We start from the raw sequence: 7792 nt of genomic DNA, 5'->3' as shown, positions 1-7792 counted from the left end.
CCTAGATTAGTGTATAGATAAAGATAACATGGTTGGCAGGATTGGTGAATGGACTAATATATGTCATGTATATGTAACTACTTGAATATCCATGTCATTCATTGTGTTTTAGTGTCCTTCATGTGTTTCTTCCTTTAGTTTAGTTTAATTTAGTTCCTTAATAAGACAAGACTTTTTGAAATTACTTTTCCAATCAAACATTATACACTAGGTTATAGTACCGTGTATTACACGGGTAAAATATCAAAAAAGGGTAGCAGCGCAGCTTGTTGCCCGTTTACCAACTATCTCGATATAAATTCGTAACGTATATATCAAAAATAATACAAAACTGTTAAATAATGAAAATCGTATGCTTGTATTTATATAAGAGTGAATTTCAAGAATTGTCCTTTATCTTTATACCCATTTTCAGGCGTTGTCCTTTATGTTTAAAATTGGCGAGTTTTGTCCTTGATGTTTTCATATCATACACGTTTTATCCTTTAGGCTTAACCCAGTTAATTTTTTCAGTTAAATTTGGTCATATGCTTTGCACATGAGAGCATTTTTGTCAATTCAAAGGTTGCAGAAGCTTTGAGCTGTAAATATGTCGTTGAACTTACCTTTGAATTGACAAAAATGCCCTCATGTGCAAAGCATTTGACCAAATTTAACTGAAAAAACTAACTGGGTTAGGCGTAAAGGACAAAATGTATATGATATGAAAACATAAAGGACAAAACTCGTCAATTTTGAACATAAAGGACAATGCCTGAAAATGTGTATAAAGATAAAGGACAATCCTTGAAATTCACTCTTTATATAAATAACAACAAAATTAAAAAAAAAAAAAAGATAATCGTGGTTTGAATTTAAATTAGTTTTTGTAATTAAAAGCTTTTTATTCCATATATAAATAAGCAAGTTTTTTGTGCATAACCACTTGTACCTTGTGCTTTGGGAGTTTCTAAAAAAAACTTGATTTTTTTACTTTTAACACAAAGGTTTTTAGCTTTTGTAATTTTAACCCAATATAATTTGTTTTTTAACTTTAATCCAAAACTAAACTTGATTTTTTACTTTTAACCCAAAGGTTTTTAGCTTTTGCAATTTTAACCCTACTTAATTTGTTTTTTTAACTTTAACCCAAAACTTTTCATTATTTGCAATTTAACTTCACAACTTTTGTCACATGTACTTTTCATCTTTGGTAAATTTTCATTTTACGTATTGTTCTAAATTTTTCGATTTAATACAATGCAACGTACGAGTGTGGTTCAACTTTTTTATGTTTTGTTTAAAATTTTGCAAGTTAACACGGTGCAACGTGCATGTGTGGTTCAACGTTTTTACCTCTATTTTTTCATGTTTAACAGGTTCGTCGCATCACGCAGATCCTAGGTCGAGTCAGTGTTTGTGGTCGATGACGGATGTGTGACATTAATACTATTTGACACCGTTTTACGCCCCGCCGCAACACAGGGTGTGCTTTGGGGGTTTTCTAAAATGGTTATGCATATGGTTGTCGTGACCTTGGCTTTGGGGGTTTTCCAAAAAAAAATTGATTTTTTTACTTGTCACCAAAAAGTATTTCATAAATTACTTTTAACCCAAAACTTTTTAACTTTTGCAATCTATCCTCGCAGCTTTTTTTACTTTCAACTTTGGTCCTTTATAGTTTTCATTTTCCGCAAATTTTTCGTTTTATGATTGGTTCTAAATTTTGTGACTTAACACATCGCAACGTGCATCTTTGGGTTAACGTTTTTACGTTTCGTTCTAAATTTTGCGAGTTAACACGACGCAACGTGCGTGTGTGGGTGAACGTTTTTACATCGTCTATTTTTTTCCTGTTTGACATGTTTAACATAACGTGCGAGCCCTAAATCGACTTAGTTATAACTAAAGAATCCCCGCCGCATTGCGGCGGGTCTCAATTCTAGTTATTAGATTATATTTAGGGAAGTGCCATTTTTTTTGTAACGTAATTCAAAAATATCAATAACATTATCTAAATTCTAATAAAAGACTCCAATTAATGCCATGTGGCATATTCTTCTTCAATCTTAAAAATAAAAATTTTAATTATATTTTATTATATTTTTTTAATAATTAATAGATGAATATCATTTATCTTTATCCTTATTCTAATAAATAATTTCAAATAATGTTTTGATAAGATTTAGTTAATAAAATCATTATCATTGTAAATTAAAATTTAAAAGTCTACGAATTAACCCAAATTAGCAATTAATGTATTACATGTATATAGTTTGTAACCCAAATTAAAAATTAGTGCACTACATGTATATAGTTTGATATTAGACTTAAATTTCCTAAACTGATTTTTTACCCCTATGCTAAATTTTAGTCCAATGTTACACATAATGATTTACGATTATTGCAGATACATTTTTTATCCAAAAACTTGTATATGCATTGGGGTGTTGTAAACAAAGCTTAGGGGTGTTTTCAAAATAAAAAAACTCAATATTACACTTTTAATCTAAAATTTATTTGATTTTTCATTTTTCACTTAAAAGTTTTCATCTTTTGCAATTTAATCTCACTTTTTACTTTCAACTTTGTTCCCATATAATTATCATATTTATCAATTTTTTGTTTTACGTTTCATTCTAAATTTTGCGAGTTAACACGGTGCAACGTGCGTGTATGGTTCAACGTTATTATGTTTCATTTAACACTTCATTCTAAGTTTGCGAGTTAATAAGACGCAACATATGTGTATGGTTCAACGTTTTTAGGTCATTTTTTCCCGTTTAACATAACAGGTTGGTCACAACGAACGGGTACTAAGTCAACTTAGTTATTATTTTCTATGTTTTACGTTATGATCTAATTTCTTCACATTAATACGTGCTGGTTGTTTGCGGTGGTGTGACATTGGTACTATTTGAAAGAATTTTACACCCCCACCGTAACGCGGTGGGGCTTAATACTAGTAAATCTAATATAAAAAATATAAAAAAATATTTGTAGTAACGTTTAATTTTAAAATATTATTATCATTATAAATTAATGATATATTTGAACTTTAAAGTAAGAGCGGATTTTATAGAAGAATTTTAAAGTAAACAATGTTCTTATTCTATAATATTAACCAGATTTAAAAATAATAAAAAATCAGTTTTGATTAAAACAATATTTTTGAAGGATAACATTGTATTTATACGTGACATTCTTTGGAATCGTTCACTTTAACTATCTATAACAACATTATTAACATATGTTTGCCTGTTAAGTTAATAATTTTTCTGTTACAAGAGGGTATTTTTCATTTTGTTCACACTTATATTAAGTTACTGTTACAAGAGGGTATTTTTCTTTTTGTTCACACTTATATTAAGTTAAGACAATATATCGCATGGCTTGTACTGTAATCTTAAATTTTTCATTTTTTGTAGGTTTGTAGTCTTTTTTTTTTTTTTATTAGAAATTAATATTTGGGAAAGAATGACTTGAAACGTAAAATAAGAAATAAATATTTTACTTTTATGTAAGATAAAAAATACTTTACTTTTATTTTTTAACTGATTATTATTAATCTAAATTTATAATTTCAAGATCGTATTATTTGTAAAATATCAATCAGAACATGCAAATGTTTTTTTCAATCTATCGGTTAGTAAGGAGTGATTGCGCTAATTGAGGGGGTTGGACCCGTGTGATCTTTGTAAAGGTATTGCCACAACCAAAAAAAGTACGTTAAAATGTAAAAAAGTACGTTAAAATATATACAAAGTACGTTAAAATATATACAAAGTACGTTAAAATATATCCAATGTGACATGCAATAAAATATACCCAAGTTATAATATTTACAAAAACCAAATAATATGCGATTATAAATACTAATACTTTAACACTAGACAAGTGACCTGATCGAGGATAGTGACGGACCCAAGAATTATTTTCTAGAGTGCGAAGGAGGGGTTTATCCAAATTTTTAAGAGGTGTGATAGAGATTTACCCTACAAAATACACTATTTTTATTTTTCAAGGGATGGGTGCGATCTTGATTTTGCCCTACAAAAGACACTGTTTTTTTCGAAGGGTGTGCTTGCCCACCTAACCCTCTACCTAGGTCCGCCCTTGATTCGAGTGTAGCAAGGAACGGTAATTAACATGGACTTATCGAACATGGAATGATGTAAAAGAATCATACCAGTAAAACTCTTTAAACTAACTATGCTTAAAAAGAACTTAAGACTCGGACATAAATTTAATTATGCGAAAGCTGATGTAAATTAGTGTAAACTCACATAGATTCAATTCCGTCTCAGTTAGAATGACTTCAAACAACAAAAACTTATATCTATTTGACTAAGATTAATGATTAGTCAAGTTCATCAGGATCATTGCTTAGTTTTATTTAGAACTGCAACTTTCATTAAACGAAGACTAGCAAGAAGCTAGAATTTAAAATACATTCAACGTGATTACAAATTAAAAACTCTTCAATCTTTCCGAGAAATATTATTAATTGAGACCTATTTTTAATCCAAAGGTAAGCTAAAGATTTTATGTCTCACACTACTTTAGTCACGTTTGACTTCTCATCATAAAAAGCGGCTTCATTTTTTTCCTTCCAAATGCACCAACTAGCTGTAAGTATAATCCCATGAATTACCTTCTCTTTGAGAGCTTCCAATTGGAGATACTTATGAACTAAACACACATCTCAAACATCAAAAGCATATATAGTCAGAATACGGCACCAAGTACTCATGCAATGCCAAACCCGAGAAGAGAACTGACACAACGTCAATAAGTGTCAATTGTTTCCTCACTTTCTTCACATAAACTGCATAAACCATTATTCACTGTAATGTGTCTTTGAATCAACGCGTCTATAGTCGAAAATCTTTTTTTCTCTGCTCTACACATAAAAATATTGATCTTTTTAGGAACCCAATTATTCCATCGAGCTACGAACGGAGCTACTGTAACAACTGAAGCTGACAATAGCTTTTTCATGGAAGCCACCGAAAAACCATCATTTGAATTCGGTACCCATAGCCATTTGTCCGGCTCGTTTTTCAAACTTACACTACCAATCAAATTAACACATTCTTCCAATTTAGAAGTCTCTACCTGATTCAAGTTAACCTTCTTCTATCTCCACTTCCAATTCACCCTATTTTCTATTCTTTCCATACAATTTTGTAGCATAACTTTTTTATTTTGTTGTATATGAAACAAGCTTGGTATAAAACGCTTAAAGGCTGATTAGTCGCCCAAGGATCCACCCAAAAACTAATTTTGTCCCCCCACCCTACTTCTCCTTATATGAGATCACCCATCTTTAAATTATAATTTTCCAAAAGAGAATCTGCATGAACTATATGGTGTTGTTTGTTTTTTGTTAAAAGAGCTTCAGGACCTCTTTTGTCTTCACCAAGCAGACCACGCACAGACATAGGGGTCTGCAGCTTGTTTGTTTTTCAGAAGACAATTCATTAAAAAACCTTTTCAGCGGCTCTTCCTCAGGCAGATCCTGTCTTACCTCTTCACATACCTCTTCAACCTCTTCCAAGCACAAAACTCTCAAAACCCTATTTCCCTTCTCCATTCCTCAGCCGACCTCCCCTGCTCCTCCACCTCCAGCCGCCGCCACGCCGAGCACCACCGTCTCCAGTCGCCCCCACGCTGCCATCCACCCCTCCAGCAGTCGTTCCACCTCTCCCCTCGTCGTCCATCACCGGCAGTTCCGGCTTCAAGTTGCGGCTGCTGCTGTTTGTTCATTACAACATCGCACCCCAGTTCCGGCTGCTGCTCCCTCATCCCCTGCTCGACCACTACCACACTAGGTCAGAATTTTAGGCGATTTGTTAAATTAATGCGATTTATTAAATATGTTGGTGCATTGGTACAATGATTATATGTTCTTAGTTATACAAGTGGATGTGGTCATTATAGCTTCATTTTCAACCTCAGTAGTTTTTAATTTTATCATAAATGTTTTTAAATATGGTATATTTTGATGATATATATTTTGCAAATTGAAAATTTTAGACTTTGAATTGTTATAAAATATATTTTTCATTTTTTGGTATAGTGTACTGTGCTTGTATAGCTTATGCACTAAAATACATCAAATCTTATTCTAAAGAAAAAATGCACTAAATTTCATCAAATCTTATTCTAAAGAAAAAAACAGATGTACAAACAACTGAACAAACATGGACCATAAGAAAATAGATGTTGGTACATAGATGCTTATTGATGAATTGTTTAATTAAGGATTTTGTTTGGAAATTGGAGTTTGATGCTAGATAAAGAAAGTAGGATTTACATATATTTGCATGTGCTAACTTACATGACTACACGATATGTTTTTAATAAGATATATAGGTCCTTTTTAAAATTTAAAGTGAGCCCAATCCTTGATCTAAGATGCTTGTTGAGCTTTTTATTTGCTAGAAACAGTATGTTTCTCTTTCTATGCATATAGGGGTTGAGTGGTTGATTAAAAGCATTCAAAACCCTTTTAAGAAATGCTATGTATGCAGTCGGTTTCGGTCAGCAGTGGGGTTTCTTTTGTTGAAATGAAGCTCTCTGCAGTCGGTTTCGGTCAGCAGTTGCCCGAAGGTTTGTTCTTTTCACTTTGATCATATATGCAGTCAGCATTTATTGGTGATTAATGTTAGTTTATCTATTTGTGTAGTTGGTATTTGATCATATTGTAAAACTGATCATATTGGTTTTTTGAGTATATAAGTTTATTTGGAGGTTATTAGCCAACTTGCTACTTTGGAACCACTGAGTTTATGCTCAGATGACATTACAACCACTGAGTTCTGTATGTTCTTCCTCTTTCTATCATTTTAAGAATGTATGAAGGTTTATTTACATATTTCACATGATGTAATCTTTCAATTTATTTCTTTTTTTATGATTTATATAGGAAGAGCAAAAAGAAGCATTGCTTCCAGCGGATTTGGGTGCTCCGAGCAAACAACCCACGAACTATTTTTGTAAAACGTTGACTGCAAGTGACACTAGCACTCATGGTGGATTTTCGGTTGCTCGCCGCGCAGCTGAGAAAGTGTTTCCTCCACTTGTAAGCTATAATGCATCCCACTAGGGGGTGTTTGGCATTATTTTGGGAAAGTGGGTGTTTGATCATTAGTTTTCCTGTCACGACCCTAGCCCCAGTTTGACCCGGTCAAGAGCCGCGGGACAGGAACCCCGTGGTATTTAATTTAGGCGACAGCGGAAGTCTTTAATACAGGATATTTTAATATTAAAAATGCCCGTTTACTTTATTACATAATTTAGGGATAAAACCCTGTAATTTATAATAAGGTGATTTCACTGGGAAATCTTTATTTTACAAAACATGTTTCTTTATTTATTTATATTGAGCCACTTCCTTAAGCTAGTAGTGCTTCACGGCACTTTTCCTGGATCACATCAGATCACCTGAAACATGTTTGAAAAATGTTTTGTCAGCGGGGAAATACTGAGTGAATCATTCTTTTTGTCTAAAACGATGTATTGTTATAATTTACAGTATTAAGAGCGATTACAATGTTTCTACATGTCAACCATATACCCACGGTATTTGTCACTCGACCAACCATTGGCTATCTCGTTGTCCAATGGTGTCTGTGACTATGGTCATGTCACCCCTTGGCTAACCCGTTGTCCAATGGTGACGGATAACAAGTAATGTATACAAAACCCCATATACCGGCTGTAATGAAGACTACAAAGACTTAATCCCTGTAATTATAACTTTGAAAACAAGCATAATTTTGAAAGCAAATTTGGTAAAAAGAGAATG

At 32.5% G+C, this 7792-nt stretch overlaps 1 long non-coding RNA gene across 1 annotated transcript; it reads left to right on the top strand.

Moving 5' to 3' along the window:
* Window positions 1–5400: 5400 nt before the first annotated feature.
* On the top strand, window positions 5401–7131 carry LOC110878528. The gene is made up of 4 exons (XR_002558053.2): window positions 5401–5813; window positions 6516–6594; window positions 6671–6805; window positions 6911–7131. It is a non-coding gene; the product is annotated as an uncharacterized LOC110878528 (long non-coding RNA).
* The last annotated feature ends 661 nt before the right edge of the window (window positions 7132–7792 follow it).

Source organism: Helianthus annuus, chromosome 9 (assembly GCF_002127325.2).
Source record: "Helianthus annuus cultivar XRQ/B chromosome 9, HanXRQr2.0-SUNRISE, whole genome shotgun sequence".
Taxonomy (NCBI): domain Eukaryota; kingdom Viridiplantae; phylum Streptophyta; class Magnoliopsida; order Asterales; family Asteraceae; genus Helianthus; species Helianthus annuus.
The sequence above is the reverse complement of the archived record's forward strand: the minus strand, read 5'-3'. Positions and strand labels throughout refer to the sequence as shown.